The sequence below is a fragment of the Trachemys scripta genome, chromosome 5 (assembly GCF_013100865.1).
Source record: "Trachemys scripta elegans isolate TJP31775 chromosome 5, CAS_Tse_1.0, whole genome shotgun sequence".
Taxonomy (NCBI): domain Eukaryota; kingdom Metazoa; phylum Chordata; order Testudines; family Emydidae; genus Trachemys; species Trachemys scripta.
The window spans coordinates 78,456,229-78,481,215 of NC_048302.1; the positions used below are offsets into that span (position 1 = coordinate 78,456,229).

The following is a 24,987-nucleotide window of genomic DNA, read 5'->3' on the forward strand; positions in this document are numbered from 1 at the left end:
CCCCTAGTCTGTGTGACCCTGCATCTCTGCTGTCTGCATCCCTGCCTAAGAGGCAGGAAGTTCCTATACACATGACTGTAAGCAGGCATGTGACCAACAGCTACATCACCCAGTTTTAAATGGCCCGAGGGCCATAACAGGAGCACTGGGACACATACTTACACCTGAAGGCCCAGTGCTCGGTTGCAGTGCCTTAACGACATTCATGTGGTTATCTGAATGGCATTCACTCTTTTTTTTTTTTTACCAAGAGTTTTGTCCTGAGTGACTACCTCACTGACTTTTAATGGGCAACCCTTTCTCTTTCATGACCGAAATGTTCGGCTTGTTTAGGGTTTACTTTTACTAGTTTCACACTTTTCATATTTTGCTGGCCTGTAGAAAGAGTATTTTCAAATCAAGTGTTGGACAACTTTTGTGAAATGCCCAGTTTTATTATCAACTTTTCTGAAGGTTGGACAAACCTGTTCAATGCAGATCTGCAAGAGTGGTGTGGTTTGTTACTTTTTTAAGGTTAGTGTCATTTTAGATTAGAAAAGAAATTCCTTTGACAATCATATATATTAGATATTGACTAAGGCTTTAGAAATAATCTGTTCTGTAGTTTATCTGCTGTTGCCTTTAATTTCTTCTCCGTTTGTTTTCAGTGTGATTGTTGTATGAGTTCTTAAAATATTCCTGCTTTCTTTTTGGAACGTTTCTGCAAGCCTTTTTTTTTTTCTTTCCCCTTGCATGCATGAAGTACTTAATGCCCTCGATCTCTGTGAAACTGTTTTGTATTTAACTCTAAAAGCTCCCTTAGGACTGTAGGTTTTTTTTAATGGAGCAGTTTAAACATTTTCCACACAAATGCGCATGCAGGGTAAATGGCTTTACAAAAATTAAAAGAATATTTGTTAGCTATTTCCACTGTTTTTATTAAAGATCTGTAGCTGCAGCTATGGGAGAAATATATTTGTCAAACATATTGAGAGTAACTTCTGTTATTGGTAGAGAAATAAATGAAGCTTATAAAACTAGGAATTTGGAAATTAATGAGGAGGGAAACAATAGAAAGCTATTTAGGTTGATCTGATATTATCATAGGCTTGCTATTCTATTACTTGCCTACATGTTTTTAAACATATACAAATGTATAGAATATTCAGTTCACAAAGGAAGTTAATGGGACAGGAACTTTCAAATGATGTGGATATGAAATACGGCAACAACTGGCAAACCACAAAACTTATGTACGTAGACTGGAAGTTTAGAATTAAAATGTTAAGACCGTTTCTCCCCCCCTCCAAGAAATAGTGCGATGTTAGATTATCTTCTTAAGATATGTATTGAAAGTTATGTCTCATAAAAATCAGTGGATGGTGTGGAATAGGGCTGAGAACAGAAATTCTGTTTTGCAGAGGATTTCAAGATTTCAAAATTTGATTTTGTTCTAATTCAGAACAAAACCTAAACTATCTGTGAAAGAAAATTCCAAAGAAAAATTCATTTTGGATCACTCACAACATTTAATTTAAACAAAATCAAAACATTTTGCTTTGAATTTGTCTTTTAAAATTTTATGATATATAATACAAAATTTTAAAAATTTCTAAACAGAAAGTCATTTTGAAAGGAAAAAGTTGAAACATTTTGTTCTGAAAATGCCAAAATGGGATTTTTTGACCTTGTCCAAACTTTCCCTATTTTTCCTCCAAAATAAAAATGTCAGTGAACTCAGCACAATTTTACGAAGCATTTTGAGTTAAACTGAACTTTATTTCCTCTGGAAAATGGTTCTGTCAAAGTTTTCCAACCAGCCATAGTCTTGTATATTTAGGAGTGTGATCCTACATTCCTTGCACTGAAGTTGGTGGAAGTTCTCATTGAACAAAAATGCAGGATCTTAATTTTTTGTTAATTGCTATTGGTCTCCATTATAATACACCTCTACCCCGATATAACGCGACCCGATATAACACGAATTCGGATATACCGCGGTAAAACAGCGCTCCGGGGGGGAGGGGGGCGGGTCTGAGTGCTCAGGCGGATCAAAGCAAGTTCGATATAATGCGGTTTCACCTATAACGCGATAAGATTTTTTGGCTCCCGAGGACAGCGTTCTATCGGGTTAGAGGTGTAATTAATATTGCATGTCAAAAATGCTGTATATCTGGGGAATTTGGTCATTTCTGGGCATGGTTTTCACCAAATCCCCTTGAACTACTGCTGAAACTGGTTATGTCCTAGTGCAGTCAGGAAAAAAGTGTTCAAACATATTTACAGAGAGCATGCTCTCCATTGACATGCTTATACATTTGAGCAACTTAAGCATCATTCATTCGTTCTCAATGGCCTGGTAAACTGGGTAAAACGGTTTCAATACCATTTTAGAGAGCATGATTAGCCTTATCCACTCTAGGGATATTTTGCAAAAGTTACTCACCATTGCTAAGACAAATGCTAGAAGATCTAGGCTGGGTCTTTTCAAAGGGATTTAAGTTTTAAAGTCAATGGAATTTAGGTACTAAACTCTATTAGGCCCCTTTGAAAATCGCACCTGTAGGATAGGTGAGCCCTCAGGGTATTAAACATTATGTTGATTAAACTTGCAGTGAGCAGCTACATTAGATGACACTGGGCTTAAAACGTCAGTGGCAGCTAGTGGCATGTCTATACTAGGACTCCCAATGCTGCTAACACTGATGGAACTAAAACTGTGTTAGCAACAAAGGGGAATTTTTGCAAAATGTTTCTAGTATAGATAATGCTAAACACACCCTCTGAATAGAAAATTGCTTTTGTCTTGTCTACAATAGTGCTTAACCTACTTTCAATATTAATTGAGGGAAAGCCTGTTGCTGAAAATAATTGTTAGCAATGGCTCTGTTTCAAACAGTTGGGCAGGCTGGAGTGGTTTGGTGTCTGGAGCCTTGTCAGCACTCAGAAATCTACCTATTGCTGACAGTGGATATCAGCTATGTATGTGGCTGAACTGGTGCTGAATGGTTTGAACTGTCTCCTGAGCAGGACTCAGCCATGCTTTCTGAAGTGGAGCTAAATGGTTTGGTCCTGTCTACACTTGTAGTTAAACAGTTTTCAGCACTGGTTCAGCAGCATCCATTATAGGCACCCGATGTGGTCTTGACAATGGGTCAGATTTCTTAGTGTAGACAAAATTTAGGTGTAGATATAGAATATATAATTTCTAGCATATTTCTCTCCATGTGAGTATGTATTTCCTTACAAACTCTTAGGTAACACGTTGTGAGAACAGTAATAACATTTTGATAGACAGATACAAATTGTCTGTTTAACCCTAGCCTCCCTATTATAAAGGGAGGATATGGCACATCATTTAACTTATTTATTTATTTATTTATTTATGGGTATGGGCTAATCTCTAAAATTTTCCATAGGATGAGTATTACAATTTCAGATTTTGTTGACAATAAGTATGAATGGTCCAAATGAGCAAGTGTGTGACTATGGCAGGGGAGGGCAAACTACAGTCCACGGGCCGGATCCGGCCCATCAGTGCTTTCAGTCCAGCCCACGAGATTGCCATCCCCGTTTTGCAGTGGGGCTAAGGCAGGCTCCCTGCCTGCCCTAGTCCCGCACCACTCCCAGAAGCGGCTGGCACCACATCCTTGCTGCTCCTGGGGAGTGAGGGGGTCAGAGGGCTCCATGCGCTACCCTTCCCTGCAGGCACCACCCTCCATAGCTCCCATTGGCCAGGAACGGCGAACTGCAGCCAGTGGGAGCTTCGGGGGTGGTACCCGCAGGGGAGGGCAGCGTGCGACGGAGTCACCTGCCTCCCCACCCCCACCCCAGGAGCCACTGCTGGACATGCTGGCCACTTCCAGGAGTGGCGCAGGACAAGGCAGGCGGGGAGCCTGCCTTAGTCCTGCTGTGCGCTGCTCCCACGCCAGAGCCGCTCAAGGTAAGCCCGCATCCCAAACCACTCCTGTACCCCGCACCGCAGCCCCCTGCCCTGAGCCCCCTAACTCCCTGCCTTGAGCCCCCTGCCGCTCCCCAACTCCCTGCCCTGAGCCCCTTCCTACACCCTGCACCCCAACCCCATGCCCTGAGCCCCTTCCTGCACACCGCACCACACACTGCACTCCCTCCCGCACCTCTGCCCCCAGCACTACATTCATAGCGCTGCATACAGTTTCCCCACCCAGATGTGGCCCTTGGGCCAAAAAGTTTGCCCACCCCTGGACTAGGGCATGCTGAGTTCTAGATTGTGGCTTTAAGACACCTTTCTACTCCTCGATCTTGGTGTCAGGCTGTTCTCCTGGTGCAGATTAGATCAGAGTGAAGCTTGCTTTAATTTGCACCGGTTGCGCTGAAGTACCGTCCTGGGAGCTACGGATTTTTGGGTGCACAGCTTTTCTGTAGCCATGCTCTCTGTGCTTGGAGAAAGGGTGTCTTAATAGAAATACACCACTTTAATTGTCCCCCTTGCCAGGCAAACTCTTCTGAGGGCTTTACTGCTGTTCATTGCTGGGAGGATCAAAGCTTCATTTGTAATACGTGCCACCGCTTGATAAGTTGCTTGATAATCAGAGCTATCTTGTGTGATCTCTGAACCTGGATCCAGTAGGAGGAGAGAATAAATGAAGTACTTGACTGAACTGTTGCCAGTGTCAAGGTAATAGTCTTTTTACAGGGGAAAGAAGAAAATATGAAACAAACAAAAAATGTGCGATCCTCCAGAAATGAACCAAAATTTCAGTAACTCTTGTTTTGGGCAAGACCTTTATGTAGAAGTAGTTAGATTCTCTTAGGTTTCCAGCTACAATGAGTACCTTAAAAGTCCATAAAGTGAAAAGACAAAAAAGATGCCTTGTGTTCAAATATTGCATAAATATGTGTGCAACAATTCCCTCCTTATAATCTCTTTAAATACAATAAGTGATGCCAAGTAGAAACCATATTTTCAGACTGTAGGCTCATTAGCTTTAACCTAACCATTGTGGCTCTTCTTTAAGGACTTATGCAATTTGGTTGAGCAGTTGTTTGTTTAGCTGTAAGCTGTTGTCAATCATTTTGTGTTCTTGTTGTTGTTTGCCAGGTTCCTCCATACGCACCTGAGGGCGGGGGGTGGGAAGCATGAATGTTTAATAATGGAAATTATTAGATTGTTGAACCCAAAGCCAATATTGTGAGTCTTTTTAAAAGCAATTTAAAAAAAAATGATGTGTGTAAAATTGTAGTTGACAAGAAAGAAGTGCTATCACACTCACACCCCATTGCATATTGTGTCTGAAATGCTTTGGCTGTGTCTGAACTAGATAGTCCCTGCCCCAAGCAGTGTACAATTTTCTTTGTAGTCTTGTAAAGTGCCAAGCAATGCACCCTGATGACACTCAATAAAGCATCATTCTTTGCACCTGGCTGGGAGAGTGGTGTGATTCAATGATATTAGAAAGGCAGAGTTGATTGCCAGCACTCAGGGACCTCATAAAAATGTAAACAATCCAAAACAGTGTTACTCTGGAAATTACACAGTCCTTCTGGAGTGAATATAAGTACCATGGACATGATGCATTGATACACATTTTAAAGAATCTCCACACTGTCCCAGCACATCCATCCCAGCCTTGCCTTCAGTGGGTATGTCTGCACTTCAGTAAAAACATCCACGTTGACTTTGGTCAGCTGCTGGCACCATCCACACCACAGGGCCCTTCGATCTGCCACAAGCAGTCCTCTATATGCCCAGCTGCCTGGAACTGCTGCTGCCCATTGCGGAAGTTACTGCTGCAATACCCAGGTTCACTGCTACATTTGGGTCCCCCTGGCACTTCTCCAGTGGATGAACCTTTACTCTTCCTCCCAGAGAGGCATGTGCCTTCCACCCGCCATGGACCACCGGCATCGTCAGCTCTGCTGTTCCCGGATCCATTCTCCAAGTCTGCGGGTTTCTTGGAGCTGGACCCTTCCTTCTCTCCTGCCCAGGCTTGCAGTCTGGATCCCAGGCGCAGACCACATCATCCCCCAGTTTACAACCCTATCACTGACCCATGCTACCAGTACCTGTGGGGTCCACCGCTGCCCAGAGACCCCCTACGCTTGGCGCTACTGGCCCCCAGGGGACCCATACCAGGACCATGGCGCACCGTCAGTGACATCTTACAGGCCATCCCCAGTCCAACCCGCACCCTCCTTGGTTTCTGAAGGAGGAGAGGACAGAGTAGCACAACTAGTTCCTCTGGTCCCCACCTCCTTCTCACAGGATGAAGCGCTCATTCCACCCTCCGTCTCTCTCTCTCTCTCTCTCTCTCTCTCCTCCTGATGTCCAGAAGCAGTACCACAAACTGCTTTAGTGCATGGCAGTGGATCTTGGACTCCCGATGGAGGAGGTCCAAGACCCGCACCACCAGCTTCTGGATATCCTCCAACCACAAGAATCCTCTTGCACTGCACTTCCCATCCACGAGGCCATCCTGCAGCCAGTGCAGATGGACTGACACATGCCAGCCTCCTGTGCTCCTTCCCCCAAATGGGCAGAGAGGCAATACTTTGTCCTGTCAAAGGGAGCAGACTTACTGTTTGCCCCCCACCCCCTCACTTGCTGGTGGTCCACACAGAGTTGGAACTGCTCACCAACATCATCTTCAGTCTACTCCTCCAGACCGGTCGGTGAAGAAAATGGACCTCTTGGGCAGGAAGGTTCATGGGAGTCCAGTTTCGTATTGCCAACTACCAGGCACTTATGGCGAAATACAATTTTCATACTTACTCCCAGTTTACGGAGTTTAAAGAAACTTCTGCCACTGGAGAAGCAGCAATAATTTCAGATCCTGGTAGACAAGGGCCAGTTCATGGCCAATGTGGGCCTTCAGGCAGCTGTAGATGCCACCGATACCACTTCCCACTCCTTGGCGAATGGCGTCATGCTCCACCGGGACTCCCGGCTGCAAGTGTCAAGATTTCCTAAAGAGGTCCAGATCGCTCTTGAGGACCTCTCCTTTGGCACCCACAAACTCTTCAGTGACAGGACCAACGAATCCCTTCATTCTCACAAGGACTCTTGCGCCACCTTCAGATCGCTTGGCATTTACGCCCTGAGCTGTCAGCAACAAATGTCCTTCTGTCCCCGTCCCTGCGGCCCCTGTCTGCCCTACTTTCAATGCCAGCAGGAGCCTCCCAGCAGCCACGCTATTCTTCCACTACTGCCCCCACTGCTTCAACCCGCCCTCACTGCCAGTCTAAACGGTTTTGACTTCCAAGTCAAAACCCATAAACTTCCTCCTCTCCCCACCATGGTGACCCATGTTATCTTCGGGAGGCCATCTTGCCCAGCAATTGGGGCAAGGTCATCACGAACCATTGGGTGCTAGACATTGGCTAATATGGGTACTCCATCAAATTCCTCTTTTCCCCCCCCTCATTGCCCTCCCTGAGGTGACCAGGGAGATCCCTTCCATCATGATCTCCTCAGACAAGAAGCAGACTCCCTTCTCCGAAACAGCACCATAGAACCAGTTCCCTTCCGTTACTGGGGCTGTGGCTTTTATTCCCCATACTTCCTCATTCCAAAGAGCAGGGGCCCCTTCCCCCTTCTGGACTCCTGAGTGCTCAACAGGTTTATAAATCAATTCACATTCTGGATGGTGATGCTTCCCTTGATTGTCCCTCCCCTTTTCAAGGGAGCCTGGTTCGTGGCTCCCGCCATGAAAGATGCCTATTTCCACATAGACATTCACCTAGCTCACCGAAAGTTCCTCTGTTTTATGGTTGGACACTCCCATTATCAGGTCTGTGTCCTTGGCTGCATAGTGGCCTGTACACGAGGGCGACGCACATGTGGGTCAACAAACACTGGTACAGAACTGTTCCGGTGCCTGGTGCGCATGCACACCCATGTTTGGAATCCAAATAGGGACCACACATCTCGAAGAACCTCCAATTACAGGTAAATAATCTCCTCTTTTAGGGCCCCTTTATGCCACTCAAGGCCTTCTACTTGGAATAAGGAGTCTGGAGCAGGGGCAAGGATCTCGCCCTCTTCATGGTGTGTTTTTGGAGACTTCCTCCATTGATTTTGCTTCCCTTTGGCTATCAGTCATCTTTTTCTTCAGAACCATTGTTTTGAATGGTTCTGAAATTAAAAGAAAGCCTTTAAAAATCAACCAAATAAAAAGCCCATTGTGTGTGTTGCATTACCTTGACTTCTTCTCACTCAAGTGAAAGATATTTCTTTTCTTTTTTTCTAAAGATAGATTCTCAAAACTTTCCTAGTGAACTTAAATGCATCAAATTATGGCCCTAATAACGTTTACACAGCTTCCGTTTAAGTCATGCAAAGGGTAAGTGAACCCATGAAGTGAAAGGTTATTCAAGTTCAGGCTGAATTTGTCATTAATTGACTGCTAATCCATTCTTAATTTCCCTTGTTGTGTCTGAGTACTGGAGGAGTATGAAGTCAGTGTGATATTGTCTAAGGACTGGTCTATTCTGAAAATTTACATCTGGATAGTTACATCTCTCAGGGAGACATATCTATGCTGACCTAACCCACAGGGTAGACCCATTAACCTAACTGCTGCCTCTTGGGGAGGTGGATTGACTACAGTGATGGAGAACCCCACCCATCATTGTAGTGAGTGTCTACGCTGAAGCGCTACAGTAGTGCAGCTGTGCTGCTACAGAGTTTTAAGTGTAGATCTAGCCTAGCAGACCCCCCAGGACAGCTATGAATACCTGCATCGTGTGGGCTGTGAAGTCCCAAACCCTCAGCTCTTGCAGTGTGGACACCATTTTGGATTTACAAGTGGGATAATTCTTATGTCCACTTTTGAAGCAGTTTTCAGCCTCAAGTAAAAGCATGCTTGAGCAGAAAAGTGACTCCAGCATGGCAGACAGAATCTTGACAGTCCTGACATGCTAGTTTGTCCTGCCAGACCATCACGCTTTTCAGTGGATGACTGTGCGTTTACTTACCACTATTTTTACCATGTGGGTTAAGGACAGAGTAATATCAGTTGAAGATAAAAGTTTAGTTGTAGCTTTTTGGTATACTGGGTTTTCAAAGGTTTGTGTTTCAACCTTTCTTATGTAAAAATATTTGTATTTATTTTTCTATTTGCCTATTTAAACATTAGTGTATACAAGAGGGAAAATCAGGCAGTGTTAATGTAAGTACTGACCCCACCTTAACTGCAACTAGGGAGAGTATTTTTGTGACTTTTTTTATTTAATTTTTTTAAAATAGGCCAAATAATTCAGAAGTCATTTGAATAAAAAGATGTATTTTTAATTACAATATTTTATGTTTAGGTAATGGGTAGAGGGGATGGATTTTATTTCTGTAATCATTTAGATTTATGATTGAAACTAGTTGGCATCAGCTGGATTTCCAGTGAATGTTCCATCTCACTGCTAAGTTTAGTAATACAGACAGGGAGAAACGTTCCATGTCTTTATTGCATTTTGAAGTGTCAAGAATCTGCATAACCCTTTGCCACAAGCAGGGAGAATGGCATGTTTCAATGAGTGTAGAGTACTGATGAAGAAACCCACCCTAATACTAGCAAAGAAAATCACTTTCTTAAAAGTTATACCCTGGATGACTCTAGCCCACTGTTGCTAACAATGGAGCTGTGAATTGTAAAGATCTAATGTGTTGTGTTCAACTTTTGTATTAGGGATGTGGGATTAGGTAGCTTTTGTTTTGCTAGAAGTGTTGGCATCTTTATTGTGTTTTACATTATGGAATTATGGGTGAAGTGTCTTTAAATCAGTCGTGTAGTAGTGTATCGGGAAGAATATTTAAATAACAGGTTGACTTGGAAGAATGCAAATATTATAGCATGTTGCATGAGTAGGTTTGTATGTTAGAAACGGGGAGGAGTCTCTATTGCTACATGCATGCTTTTGTTTTGTAGCAGACTAGCTTTAGCGACAAGTTCCATCTGGCCACATCTACCCAGCTGTCTCTCTGTTGATTGGTTGTAATGAGACTTCATAGGACTGAGGTGTTGTTTTTTTTCAGAGCGTCTTTAGCTCTGCTCTGCCGAGACAAGGAGACTGTGTTTTTGCTGTTTGCATCCAACATGCAAAACATAGGTCTAAATTTTTAATTAGCTAGAGCAAGTGGTGAAAAGAAAAAAAGTAATGTAACAAGCCTCCACAGAGAGCAGCTGGGATGTGTTGCCATGACAACAAGTTCAGTAGGCTGCCAGCTAGCATGTCAATGGGCAATGCAGGGAGGGAGCTTTCAAACCCTGCCTGCTAGCCACAATGTGATTGGTCACGCCTCTCTTGTCTTTGTGTAGACTAGGGTATGCTGGGTAAGACCCAGAGTGATTGCTCAATTTGTCTCAAGGCTGCAGTGAGGTAATGCTTCTGAATCTTTTGGGATTATGAACTGGATCTCTGAAAGGTTGTAGCGTAGAGTGTTTTCATTCCCTTTTGAACTAATTACCCACTATATCATATTTAAGAAGTTTTGTAATAATAACTGGCTTTATACAGTCTCTATTTATATGGTAGGAGCTAGGAATTGGAGGTGAGCATTTTAACTTGTATCTGCAGGCAGAATGACTGCTATGATGTTGTATGAGCTGTTTTTAGCATAATCGTGTAATACTGAGAGTGAAGTTAAGGTGCTGAATCCTTTTTTAACCCATAATAAAGGGCTGGCCTCTGAGTGATTGTTATGGGGGGGGGGAGAATTTGGAATTGCATTCACACAATTTACTCATTTAATTCTTGCACGTTGGCTGATTTGAAGAGGTTCACAGCACTCCATAGGATGAAGTTTTCTGAGGTTGCATTGGCATCAGACACACTACTGAGCAGGCCGATTTTTTGTTCTTTGCTACTGGGAAGTTTAAATAGCCCTATTGCTTTTGTGTGCAGGCTGGCACACTAGGTTTCCTAATTGTTGTCCATTAGTTGAACAATGTATTTATTAGTCTCTTTGGTAAAAAGCTGGTTTAATGTAGATGATCTGGGCCAAATTCAGCTCTAGAGTAAGCAGCCACAACTCAGGGTACGTCTACACAGCAAAAGTTGTGCATGGGCCAGCTTGAGTCTCACTAGCCTGGGTAACAACACCAGTAAAGATAGTGCAGCATTGGCTCCAGAACAGGTTAATAAGCTGAGTGCATGTGCTATGTTGTCTTCACTGCTTTTGTTACCTGTGCTAGTTGGATTCAAGGTAGTTCATGCACAGCTTTTGCTGTGAAAACATATCCATAGTTGAAGACAACATAGCTTTGCCACTTTACAGTAGGGCTGAATTTAACCTTTTGTCTGCATGTCTGCAGGCTTAGAAAGTTTTAGGTCTCAGGGCTGGTCTACACTGGGGGGGGGGGAGGAATCGATCTAAGATGCGCAATTTCTGCTATGCTATTCGCATAGCTTAGGTCAAAGTATCTTAGTTCGACTTACCTGGCCGTCCTCATGGCGGCAAGTCAACCGCTGCAGCTCCCCCGTTGACTCTGCCTACTCCTCCTGCCGAGGTGGAGTACGGGCGTCAATTCGAGGATCAATTTATCACCTCTAGACAAGACGTGATAAATCGATCCCCGATAGATCGATTACTACCCGCCAATCCGGTGGGTAGTGTAGACATGGCCTCCGTGGTGAAATAAGCAACTCTGATGTGGTTCAGGGACTTCTTGTTAGAAGCGCTCTGGAGCTTTGGATGCACTGCCAGTGATCAAAGCACAAAATATGTTCTTTGATACATGTTGCAAAAATGCAGAACGTACTTAGAATCATGAAATAAATTTGCTAAAAATAATGAAGTAAAGAGAAGAGGTTTGGTGATCAACCAGTTACTACCTAGTGCACCAAGTCTACTAACCCTTCACACACAGAATTCCCATTGAAGTCTTGATTAGACACTACAGAGTCCCACAACCTCTCGCAGTTGTGGAATTGAAATTGGCACTAGCACGTGCACTTGTAATGGTGAAAAATCACTCCTTTGAGGAGGAATAAGCTACGGAGAGACCTTTTTCTCCCAATCCTGGGGAAGTTGCAAGATATTTTCACACCATGAAACTCCACTAAGAATGCATCACAGCGTAGGTCACTGCTCATAAACCAGTCTTTCTAGTCTCCTTGTCCTCCATTTTCTTTTCACCGTGCCTCAGAATCAAAAGCCCAGTTGAAGTCTAGGTGCTTTTAAAAGCTCAAGACCAAATTCACTGCCTCTGCCCTCAGTGCAATTTCATGGAAGCCTTCAGGTTTCCACAGGAAATGTAATCGCTTTTGTCCATGTGGACCTGGGCAGGTGGAAGACCTATTCCATTATTTATAATATTGTGATTTGTATTGCCACTTGAGGTCAAGATAGCTTTTTATAGTTTTGTCCTGGATGCCTTTTCCTATAACCTTTCAGAAAAGAGAATATTTGTTAGGAACTGACAAAGTATCTGTAATCTGATCGGTTGCCTTATTTGCATAGTCAGCTGCTACCGGTAAAATAAGGAGAAGGCGAGTGGCACAATGATTATGTGTGTTTTAATTGGTTTATGTTCTTTTTAATTTGGTTTTATATGTATTTTCATATTTTAAATTTCTGGGTTTAGTTCGTTTTATTGTAATATATTTTGGTTTTGTCACATTGGCCTATGGCTAAGTCACTATTAATAAACTGACTTGAGTAGGTTTCCACAGAGTACCAGTCAGTGCTAAATTTGGCTTGTCGGCTTTTACTCACCCGCTCTATATCTGCTCCAGGATGGAGGGGGTTTTTAGATGGAAAGAGTTGGGGGGTTGGAAAAATTTAAAACTAAAAACTGAATAAATTATTTAATTTAGAAAACATGTATACATAATAGTATTTATCGAGCAGCAAATCATTTATCGTTGAAAAGTAAATCAAGTCATTTGGCATATAGTGAAGTGATTCTTATATTTCTTTAGCAACAATTCTTATTATATGGCTTCCTGTTACTGCAGGAAAAGTGCAGTGCATTCTCCAATTTCCTTCTAATTGTTGGTGTTTCTTGCATTTTAAATCCACTGTGAATTCTTTATCCATGATGCAAGCATATAATATATATTATATGCTTATATATAAACTTTTTAGGGAGTACTGTCTCCTAACCTGGAATTCCCCTCACAAAGCCGCTCCCTCACATAAAGATGTGTTGAGGCAGAGTTCTTGCAAATTTCCCATTCCTTTTTTAATCTTGGGCCACTTCGTCAGATTAGGCGCTTACTCTGAAATGCCATTGAAGCCTGTGCACAAACCGGCCAGCAAAGGATTCTAAGAGAGCAAGTATGACTGACACCTGTGAAACATTTTATGAAACCAAATGATAGAGGGAGCAAAAATTCTGCAAGTTGTTCCAGAATCAGTTTCTCTTGTGGTAGCTCTGGAGATAGCTGCCAATTCAGTGGGTCCCTAGGAAGCCTTAGAAGAAAGCAGGACTTTTTATCTATAGTGCCCTTGAAAAGGGGGGACGTTTCAAGCAGAGACAGTTTACTAAGCCATTTATTTTCAGCATTCCCTTAGCTCCTGTTATTTTGAATAAGACCCATCTCCCTGACAGACCAGCTTCTCATTTTCCTTAATCCTTCAGTAAAGTCATAATCCTTTATTTGTGACCTCAGAGTCTGTTGCTATGGAAAATAGAGTGATATCACAGAGCTAATATTGTGACTTCACTGTAGGCTGGAGCAATGGGCTGAGGGAGACAAGCTGCTCTCTGTATGGAGGAGAAATTGTGTATTTCTGATGTTCTGCTATAGGCCATACAGCCATCAGCAGACTCTTCCTAAAGAACAGTAGAGCCATGTCTAGTTGGCATACTCATGCTTTGCAAAGATATATCAAATAATAGAATCAATCTGCCTAAAAATACTGATTTTTCTGACGTGGAATCTCTCTTCCCCATCTCCTCTCCTTTTCCCCTCCTGCTTCCTATCCATCACATCTTCCAGTACTTATCTCCCTTCTCTCTTTCCCTCTTCTTCCTGAGTAAAACTCCTTTGTACCTCATTAAAATGTTACATTTTTTACTGCATGTGGACATTAAAATACTTCATGCTAACTTAAATTGTTATTCTATATGTATTTCTACATGAGGTGCATTCTTAAAAACATCTTTTTTCATTAACATGTCCATTTGCATGTGCATTTACCATGGATGATTGCATGTGCAAATCAGGCATCTTGGTACAGAAATTCCAGATTTGCAGTGACTGTGCAAACACAAATTCAATATGATCATAAAGTATACCCTTCAGAAATATGCCCCAAGTCGACAGTCTTTCTGTACAGTACAAACTTGGTCCAACTTAAAGCCCTCTGTAGCCAATCAATGATAAAGAAAATTATTTATTAACAAGAGAGAGGGAGACGACATTCTTAAATCCCACATCACAAAAAGTTCGAAAATACGGCAAGAAAGGTTAAGAAATGTATTACAGTTAAAAGTTTTCAGCAGTATGAAAAATTTTCCTCAAACATAGTTCTAAAGTAATGAGCATGTGTTTCAACTAGCTTGATTGCGTACATGTCACAACAGTAAGCTAAAGTACTGCTTCAGGGTGGATCAATTCTTATGATTGATGTTAGTGTCTTATGCTTTTTTTGGTAGATCATTGTCATGAGGCGACAGTGACAGGTATGCTAATGTTTTTTGCTTTAATCCCCAATAGCCTCAAATGAAACTAGTAAATTGGTGGATGGTGTTGCTTAGCCAAAATGTGCTGCTAAGGCTGACTGACAGCTTATAGTTTCCAAAAAGTGAGAGTTCTATTATGAACATATTTGTCTCTGATATTTAGGAGAACTGACTGGATTTCTGAAGATTTTTTTTATATTTTAGGAAATATACATTGTAAAATAATTGTATGCATGTTGTTCAGTCCCTTCCAAATTGAAATCATGACTGTGCTGATCAATTAGTAGTGGTTGACAATCTCAGGGGAAATTCTCATGCACTTTTCCTTTAGTAATGAGGCCTAAATGAAAGGTAGCGATAGTACACATGCAGGGAAACTTTTAAGCCAAGTGTTGACTTGTTAAGAACAAGCCCAATGAATTTTCAGTGCTCAGTTACAGGTGTCATAGCCGGAAACTAGTACTTTGTTTTCTGTTTTGGATGGTAATGCATAGGGACCTTTTATAGTTTCTGTGGCTGGAATTCTCAGATCTTCAAACTTTCCATTTGCCCCACAAGAAAGCAGCACCATGGATTCTTAACTAGTTGGTCTACACCTTTGTGGAGTTGTCTATTATTAAAACAGTTATTATAAAGATTTACAGCTAATTTTCCTGAGGATATTGCTTTACTGAGATACTTGGCTTAATACTAGTAATAAAATAATTGTGCAAAGACCTCTTGTCGTGTTTCTCCAACCCTTTCAGATTGTTTTGGAGTACACCTTAATTCTGTGGAAGAGTTTTTAATAAAAATGAATCAGTCGACTTTTAAAGGCAGTCTTGGTGATGTCTTGTTACAACAGACTATCTTGAGTGTTTGTTCCTTTGCTGTCTGGATGTTTATACAAACTGATGAACCCTTTGCATTCTGTCTAAATGTAATGGCATTGAATTAATATGCATGCTGTTTGTTTCTTTAGTTTTCCTAGAAAATTCTCCTGAACTAGTTTTGATCTTGCGTTGTGAACGCTTTGGAATAAGTCACTGGGGGGAGCAGTTTGGATATTTTCTTTTGAAACACCCTTCCTTCATGCCCCTCCATAGCATATAAGAACTCATTGAAAGTCAGTGAAGAATGAATACTTGCTAGGAGCAGCAGCTGGGCATTTTCATGAGAATGACTTGCCTATAGAAAATGCTCCCTCTGGCCGTTCGTTAGCACTAGAGTTTGAGCTTCGGGGTACAGTACAAGGCACATTTGTTCTGTCAGGCTTTTAACTGAGGCTTTTCTTGAATCTTTTATATGGCAGCGATGCTGCCATAAGCTATTTGGAGAGTGAAGGTCAGACTAGTGCATAAGGGCAAAAAGAAAACTAAACAAAAGCACCCACCACATGCACAGACAGTGCATGTAGATTAACTTTCTGCCCCCACAAAGTAGCTTTTTACTCCACTCAGCTACTCAAACCTGCCTTCCTTCTGCTTCACCAAAACCCAGTGATCTAGTGGACTCCCAGCCTTTCACAGCTTTCCTACTTCTGAGCTACTAAAATGATGTTGTCTTCTTATTTGGTTATTCTTCAAATTCCCTCTTAGAGTACGTCTACCCTACCCGCCGGATCGGTGGGCAGCGATCGATCCAGCGGGGATCGATTTTATCACGTCTAGTCTAGCTCTCCTGTCGACTCTTGTACTCCACCACCGCAAGAGGTGCAGACAGAGTTGACGGGGGAGCGGCAGCAGTCGACTCACCGCGGTGAAGACACCACGGTAAGTCGATCTACGTACGTCGACTTCAGCTATGTTGTTCACATAGCTGAAATTGCGTAACTTAGATCGATCCTCTCCTCTTCCCCCCCCCCCACCTCCCAGTGTAGACCAAGGCTTAGCCTTATTAACTGTTGTTCTTACCTGTATATCTTCCATTCTAGTAGCATGACTTTTGCTGGATTTCCCATTTTTAAAAGGAATTCATTTGGCCCAAATAAGCCCTTCTGCTTTACTGTTTAGTCATACCATATATTTTTCCCGTTTTCTTTCTTTTATTTCATTTGTATGTTCTGGATTACGAATAAATTCCTTTTAAGCAACCTCCACTTTAATTCTACATGCCAGATTATTACTGGGTACTGCACTGGTAAGGGGATAGATGGCACAAGGAAATTTCACCAGGCCATTTTGCCCCAGCATCAGAGCTAGACCCAGTTCCAGGACTTTCAGAAAGCTAGCACCCACAGCATTTCTAATCTCCCAGAAGGGCTGTCCAGGTACATCTATTGCACCCTCAAAGAAAGTTGTTATAATCAATGCTATACTGAGCTGCTGAAAGGCACTGTGCAGGTTGTGAGTTTTAAAGGTACAATCAAGTCTAGGGGATTAACACTGCCACTGATTATGTTCCATTGTGAGAATGTTGATCATGTTAATTATATGGTTACTGTTATGGTTACTATCTCTTAGTGGTTCCACACACTACTTCCTGAACCAATTTTTATGTGTTACTTAGGTATAAATCAACAGTAGCCTTTCATATTTTATGCTCGAGAATAAGATGTTCAAGAATTTTTTTTTTTTTAGATCAAGAGATTGTTCTTCCAGCCATGTTCTGCTGTGGCATACAACCACTTTATATTAGCTGGAGGTACCTATTATTATTGTTCTAATATAAATTTGCTGTATGTGTTCTCTGATCCTTCTTAACATTCTGACTTCACTAGGATCTTACTGATCCAGGGGGCCAAAAATATAACCCTCATGAGTTCATTTTTTCTCTCATGAGCTGGTATTTGTATCATACAGGCTCTGTGTGATGGTGTTCTCCCCCCAGAAATAGTCTCTGAACTCAGTATGAATAACCTATCTTTTCTGTGTAGCTGGTAGGCAGGACTTACTGTATGCTGTTGAATCTTCCCAGGAGAAATGTCTTTATGTTGCTCTCCACCTAATGCCAGGCATTCTAATGCACACATTTTTTGCTTCAAAGGTTCCCACATTGGCGTTTGTATTTATAATACTATGCCATTTTTATATACTCATTACTTGGGATAAAAATTACAAGGGCTCCCTATCCTTGAGGATCTTCAGGGAATGAACTTATCCCTAGTTGGGGTCAGGAAGGCATTTCCTCTGATGGTACATTTATTGCAGTCGGCCAGGTGCATTTTTTTTTTTTCATTTTCCTGTGTGACAGCTTGGCCACCATCAGGGAAGGCCTGCCGGGGTAGGTGGGCCATTGATCCGTTCTAGTACAGCATTTCTTGTGTTTACGGTCCAGTCATTGATTCAAGCCTCTGGGTATCTTAAATGGAGGAATTGTAATGTGTACAAGATAACATGAGCAGTGGACCTGCCTCCTCTAACAGTAGACCATACATGCAGAATATGCTAGATTAGCTAATCCATAGTATAATTTATCAGAATTGCTTCCCTAACTGTTATAGTGCTCCTCTCTCTTCCTTCTTGCATCAGTTCCAGATAAAATGAAAATTATTCCTTCCACCCAGAGGGGAAAAAAGACCTAATAAACTCTTGACTGCTAAGTCTTTGGAGTGTCTAACCTTTTTTATTTTTTTAAAACCACTTTGGCTCTATTTTAGTTGATTCCATGCCAGGCTTTTTCATCAGTTCTCTCCGATGTAGGAAAGACTAGGCTGTTAAAGGCTGCTGTGGTGCCATGGGATGCACATTAAGGGGATCCTTTTCACTGTGTGTAGTAGACTCTCCTTTTGAATTGAAGTTATTCACCAGTCATCATTATTTGTTTTTAAAGCTATAGCTACTGCAGCCCCATCTTTTGGCTGAAAATTCTCCCATTTATCACTGTCATTAGAAATGGAAGTGCACTGGTCTTTCATTTGGACCCTCTCCCTGATAATTCAGGGGCATCACTCACCCTTAGGAGTTTTAATCACTATCAGGCTTGCTTTTCTGTTAGTTACAACATCCCCAGCTGCACTGAAAATCTGTTCTGGCTAAACCAAAGTGGAAATACATTAGACACTGAACAGTGTGTGGCTAAGCCAGCCCATACATTTTATTCCAATGGTTTAGTTTAATTTTGTTTCCAAAATTTTTCGCAAAAGGATATTTTTTTTGTACTTTATAAAACTTCTCAAAAACAGCCTGGCATAGTATAGATTAGTGGTTGTTTTCTATTGGTGTTGCTTTCTCTCCCTCTCCCACTTTACCTTCTCTGGAATTCAGATGATTCCCCTGACCCTCTTCCCTTGCATTTTTTGTCAACTGAAAGAAATGGAGAGAATTCTTTTTGGAGATCAACAGCACTGTTGCTTAGCGCTCCTTAGAGGTCATTGTTGAGCAATGCAGATCACCCCTTTTCTCTACCATCAAAGTTGAGGATTCCTTGGGTATTTTGTAATAGCTCTTCCTTAGTTCTTGTCAATGATCTACAGTTTGGAGAAGTAGCTATTAGGATATGTCTACACAACAAAGAAAAACCCGCAACTGGCCCATGCCAGCCAGTTCGGGCTTGGGCTGCAGCTGGGGCTGTTTCATTGCTGTGTAGACTTCTGGGCTTGGACTAGATGGAGCCTGAGCTCTGGGACCCTCCTGTCCTGCAGGGTCCTAGAGCCTGGGCTCCAGCCCAAACTCGGACATCTACCCTGCAATGAAACAGCCCCGCAGCCCGAGCCCTGTGAGCCTGAGTCAGTTGGCACAACCCCAAGTCAGCTGGCATGGCTACCCTAGGGTTGCCAGTTTTGGTTGTACATATTCCTGGAGGTTTCATCACATGGCAATCTTTAATTAAAGGTTAATCTTTAATTCCTGGAGACTCCAGAACAATCCCAGAGGGTTGGCAATCCTAGGCCAGCTGTGGGTTTTTCTTTGCTGTGAGGACAGACCCTTAGAGGTCAAAGAAACATAGGAGAGATGATAATCATTTCTAGAAGTGCCCCCTTTCTTTGTCAGACTCCGCTATTTTTAAGACTAACAACTTAGTGCCTCAGCATTTCATATGGTTCCAGGTTGTTAGCGTTAGTGAGTGAGGCATTGGTTGTTTTTTTGCCTTGTGTTCGGTAGGATTGGTGATTATTTTTCCTTTGTTTGCGTGGCACATTTTAGATATGTGATAAGTAAGGATGTTTTTCCAGACTTATTGGATATGAAATAGTAGCTATCAGAGCATATCGGATATTAATATCAGCTACTGATAGCTGCCTTCAGTGGGAGAGCTTAGCAGCAAGTAATGAAACTCAGGGTCAAGGAACAAACTGGAGATAAGGAGGCTATGGGTGGGAGAGACTGGGGTTTATGCTGGAAGGAAGAGGGGGCATGTAGGGGTTATGATGTAGCAGGTAGCATCCCTCTGGGACCAAAAAGAAGTTATAAGAAAAGAGCTGCAATTTCTTCAGCACCTCACTCCAATGCTAGGTGGTAATAGCTGAATTAAGCATTCAAAATGTAGGAATGCAGTAGAAGTGATACAAATATATTTTTAATTGTCTCATCCATAATGGTAACCTCCCCATCATATTTCACTGATGTTTTTTAATTTTTAATTTTTTTCCTCTTTGTGCAGTCCAACATATTCCTTTTCTTCTCTGTGTTTCCTCTAGCGATAGAAGGGCAGTGATAAAGGCCATAAAATCTCAGAGCCCTGGCTGGGTGGATGTGTTGTACAAGTTAGGGTAAAGATCAACAAAGGGCTCTTTTCTTTAGTCCATCTTATGTGGGTAGGTGATTACCATCAGGGAGGAGACAACTCAAAATAGATTTGTTAGCATCATACATCAATTCCATGAAGACAGGACTGGTCAAGTATTCTCAGATGGTGGCCTCTCTAACCCATTCCCCATGTACAATGGGGTGAAACAAGGCTGTGTGCTGGAATCAATCTTCTTTAGACTCTTCTTTGCAGCCATTCTGAATTATGCAACTGACGACCTTCAAAAGTGCATGTACATAAGGGATTGAACTGATGGAAGTTTCTTTAGTTTCTGAAGGCTTACTGCAAAGACAAAAATCCGTGAGGAACTTGTGTGTGAAGGCCTTTTTAGGGATGATTGTGCTCCACCTAGTCATAGTAAAAGTGACCTAAAGTTTATTCTTCACATGGTCCCAGAGGCAATTAAACAGTTTGAACTCACCACCAGCCTGGCAAAAAACTGAAGTCTTCTTCCAAACAGTCGCATCATCACCACCACCACCACTGAGCCAAATATCAGCACTGATATTACAAAACTAAACAATGTCAGTTGCTTTACATACCTTGGCAGTACTGTTTCAAGTGAGATCAGGAAATGTCAAACAGAATACAAAAGGCAAGCCAGGTTTTTGGAAGCCTTCGCCACAAGATACGCAACCAGCATATCATCGCAGTGTCAACAAAATGGATGATATACAATGCAGCAGCGATAGCATCCCTTTTATGCAGATGTGAACTGTAAACCATTTACTTCAGACACATCAAGCAGTTTGAAAAATTTTGCGTGTGATGTCTTCGTTCTATTCTGAAGTTCCTCTGGCAAGACAATTTGTCAAACATTAACATCCTTGAAAAAACACCACCAACCAGCATTGAGGCAATGATTATCAAAGCTCAGCTTAGATGGACAGGTCACGTTACCGGAATGGATGATGATACACTCCTAAAAAAAGCCCTCTATGGTGAGCTGAAACGCAGAATGTGCAGGAAGGTTGGTCAACATAAATGTTTCAAAGATACCCTTAAACAGAATCTGAACTCATGAAAACTTTGAAGACGTTACCAAGGACAGATCTAAATGGAGAGCAACTATCAATAAAAGTTGTAAACTCTTTAAGAATGATAGACAAGAAAAACTGATTGAAAAAAGGGCTAAGTGTCATGACAAATCTTCAGTGGGAGCCTACACATTCCTTTGTGACATCTGTTCACAACCGTTGCTCCTTACAGATCTGACTATACAGCCATAATAGAAAACATGAGATGTCATTGTCGGATAGGGCAGACAGCCATACAATGGCAATTTAATACATACTGTCAGCTGTTGCTGCTATTACCGAATGCTTATCACTTTGTCCTATGTGTGTGTTGGAGAGGGAGGAGCATGATAATTGAACCACTTCACTAATTTGGACTTCAGTTGATACTATTTTCTGTGGACTTAGCTCATGCTGCAATATCATCACTGGCTTGTGATGGTGAAAATCCTGGCTTGTTCTTCAACTTCAGTACCTTTCAACTATTGAAATAGTAATTTATGTGTTTAAAAAAAAAATAAAGAAAACTGAGGAAAAAGCTCTGGTTGTTTTTGTTACAGTATGTCCTGCTGTAATTCCATTCTAAGAGTGCCCACAGTAAGCTTTTCTTTTCAGAAACATAAAGAGAATTTATTAGAAAATAGATGTGGATCTGATGGATTAACTGCAGAGATTTCTTCAGGAAGATTCTGGGAGACGTGTTTAATTCAATTTGCCAGGGTGGATTCATTTGTCTTTTAGAAACTTTGAGCTTGATTCCGCAGCCCTTGAGTAGGCAAAAGTCTCTTAAAATCAATGAATGTTTTCCTGGCTAAGTACCACAGGATATGATTTTTGTTGTTGTTGTTGTTGTATAAAATGACTGGGTGTAAGTATGGCAAAAATACATTTCTTCAAGCTTCAAATACCTTCTGATGCCCCTGCTTCATTATAATTACAGTTGTGTCAAGACACCCAGTTTACACCACTGTTGTCACATGACCTGGTACAGTGGTTACAACAATTTGCAGTATAGACCCTTGTCAAGACTAGGAAAAGAATATTTGGTTTGGTTGGTTGTTTAATCAAATTATCTACTTCTAGGTATCTAATCCCATTAGGAAAACCAGTAGGCATCTACTGCAGATTTAGTTTAACGCCTTTAAAATTGTTAGTTGGTCAGGGTAGGCCCTAGGCTTTCCCTAGCATCATTAAGCCAAATCAGCTAATATGATTTTAAAGGTGTTCAACTGAATCTTCAATGGGATAAGCTACCTTTTACGTGGCTAACTCAAACAATATCCAAACACCTGTTTTCCTAGTTGAGATAAGGCCTTGATAAGACCTTAACTTTGGTCTTATACTGTTACCTTTCATAGTTGTAACTGCAGTGTAGATGGGGTCTGATGACTATCAAGGAGTAGGGTTACAGGATTTTATGGACCTGTGAGTCTAAGTATTTTTAAAGTGAGGGCACTGTATTCTATGCAGAATAAAATACGCCTTTGAAGAAAAACCCATATCAAAATGCCTTTGTTTTGTTTTTCCTGCTTCCTATGCATTGTTTCTGTCTCTTTGACAAATCACAGTTGGATATAAAATTTCCCCCAAATTAAAACAATTGAAACATTTTTTCAAAGCTAATAAATGCACCCTTCTCCACCCCAAACAGCCTAAGTTAGCCTGCACTTACTGAGCAAACAGAAGCCTCACATTGAGAGTGAGATGTTGACACAGTGACCTCATTCTGAACGTTACCTTCTTTGTCAGCAGAAGCAGCAGCAGCTCCGCTGGCTCTCGGCACTTGGAGCAGTTTGACGATTTCTGCTGGCTCGTTGGCATGATTTCAGGGCTCGCTTTATTGTGAACCTAGCTGGTGAATGGGATGACAAGACATAAGCTTGAAAGGACTTGTTCCCCAATGTGAATTTTTGACGAATTGTTCACAGCTGCACAACTTTGATCCAGTGTACAATAGAACCATCTGTATTACACATAGGTCTGCAGCTTTCTCCAGACATGGAAAAGGAAAGCAAATATTTTTTGTGATTATAGTAAACACGGGTAAGTTTGTAAGCTAAATTGCAAATGATTTTAGAAATAAATGTTGTGTGTATATATGTGTCTGTATGATGCTGCTAGATGTAAATTTTGTAGCTTGTCTAGGAGTTAAAGCTTTAACTCGTCTCTGCTAATGCATGTAAGTGGCTTTTTTGCCCACTTGGTAAGGATACTGGTTTGTTACTCTTGTACAGTGCAGCGGTGCACTGTTACAAAAGCAGCGACATTCCGTTGCAAAGACAAAGAAGCATGCACAGACATACGGAGAAACCTTGGAACATCGTACTGTAGCTTTTCTCAGAACGATGACTCATTTCAGTTCACAAAGGATTCTGGGCAGGGTAGTGCAAAGGCAGGTTGGCTGATCCATTCCTATGACTTCACTTTGCAGAGAACCAGGCAGAAAAGGAGTGACACTGCAGAATCCTGAGGCATTGCAGAGGAGAGTTGCTTTACTAAGACTGTGAGTGCCTTCAAAACAGGGGGTGGTGGTAGAGTGTGATTCCAACTGTTCCATGAATATAGGGTGAAAGAAGAGATATTTTTGAAGATGAGTTTTCATAACATTGAGTAGGGGGTATATTTGCAGAGCTCTTTAGAGATTTTTTTTACCCCCTAATTCTTATCTATGTTTATATATCTCTCTCTCGTACAAAATTATGGGAAGATTCAAGTATTCTAGAATTCCTTAAAGATGACCCGTACAGGTAATGCATTAGCATTTATGGTCTGGAGGCTCCCAATAGTTTTGGTAAGAGGTGAGCATTCAACATATTATTATTTAGAAGCATGCTTTATTTTTATTCAGGTCTTATGGCATTGATCTCTGCTGCAGCCAGCCAGATTCCACTATGATGTAATGCCCTGGCAATGTTGTGACATCACAGCTACTATAGAACTGTAATGGAGCATAGGGGTTCAGGTAAATCCCCTTTTTAACATATTGTGTACTGAAAGTATAAAATAGTAATTCAGAAAAAAGAAACTGAAAAAATTGTTCGGGTAGCTTTTTTTTTTTAAAGCACACTATATATATATTTTATTAAAAAGGAATTTCCTGATATTCTCTGGGACAGTCCCATAGATTTTCATAGGAGCTTTGTGATCATAGCATTGCATAGGCTGGGGAGTCAGGAGTCAGCTGGCCGTGGTAAATGAATGAAGCATAATACATTGAAATATTTAGATCATAATGTGTAGAGTGAGTGTGTGCGTGCGCGCGCCAATCTGACAACTGTGGGCACTTCAGTATTGACAAAGTAACTGAAATTTGGTATGTTACATCTGTAGGATCATTTTTAACCTGGTCCAAAGGATGAATAGGTCATTTTACATGCTTGAAACAGAGTTAATCACTACCAGCATTCAAAAGCTACCCTAAGAACGTTAACACATGAAGCAAATATTTGTCATACTGTAGGTCAGCATTGGGATTTCTGTGTAATTCCCAAGGCCAAAAATAGTTTGAATGGTCATATCATATAGTTGCATTCTTGCAATATTAGTTGAAATATGAAAGTGTCTTATGTTGGTAAGAAGAAGGTATGTTTTGGTGTGCATACATTTTCGGTGGTGTGAAATTGGCTAGCTGGTGAGCAAATATACATGCAAGATTCTGTTAATAATAATAATAATTATTATTATTATTAGAGCGCCCCAGTCATTGACCAGGATTCCATTGT

At 41.5% G+C, this 24,987-nt stretch overlaps 1 protein-coding gene across 4 annotated transcripts in view; it reads left to right on the top strand.

The window, feature by feature from the left end:
* The window catches only part of STOX2 (storkhead box 2), a 108,063-nt gene that overhangs the window by 42,938 nt on the left and 40,138 nt on the right, over positions 1-24,987 (top strand). Inside the window, exons 1-2 of one of the 4 annotated variants that reach the window (XM_034770780.1) lie at positions 23,217-23,308; positions 23,697-23,768. The exons of 2 other annotated variants lie outside the window; for them this stretch is intronic. The gene's annotated coding sequence lies outside the window, so the exon portion shown is untranslated. Of the gene's footprint in view, positions 1-23,163; positions 23,309-23,696; positions 23,769-24,987 lie in introns of those variants that run through there. One more of the 4 variants, XM_034770782.1, reaches the window with a different exon arrangement.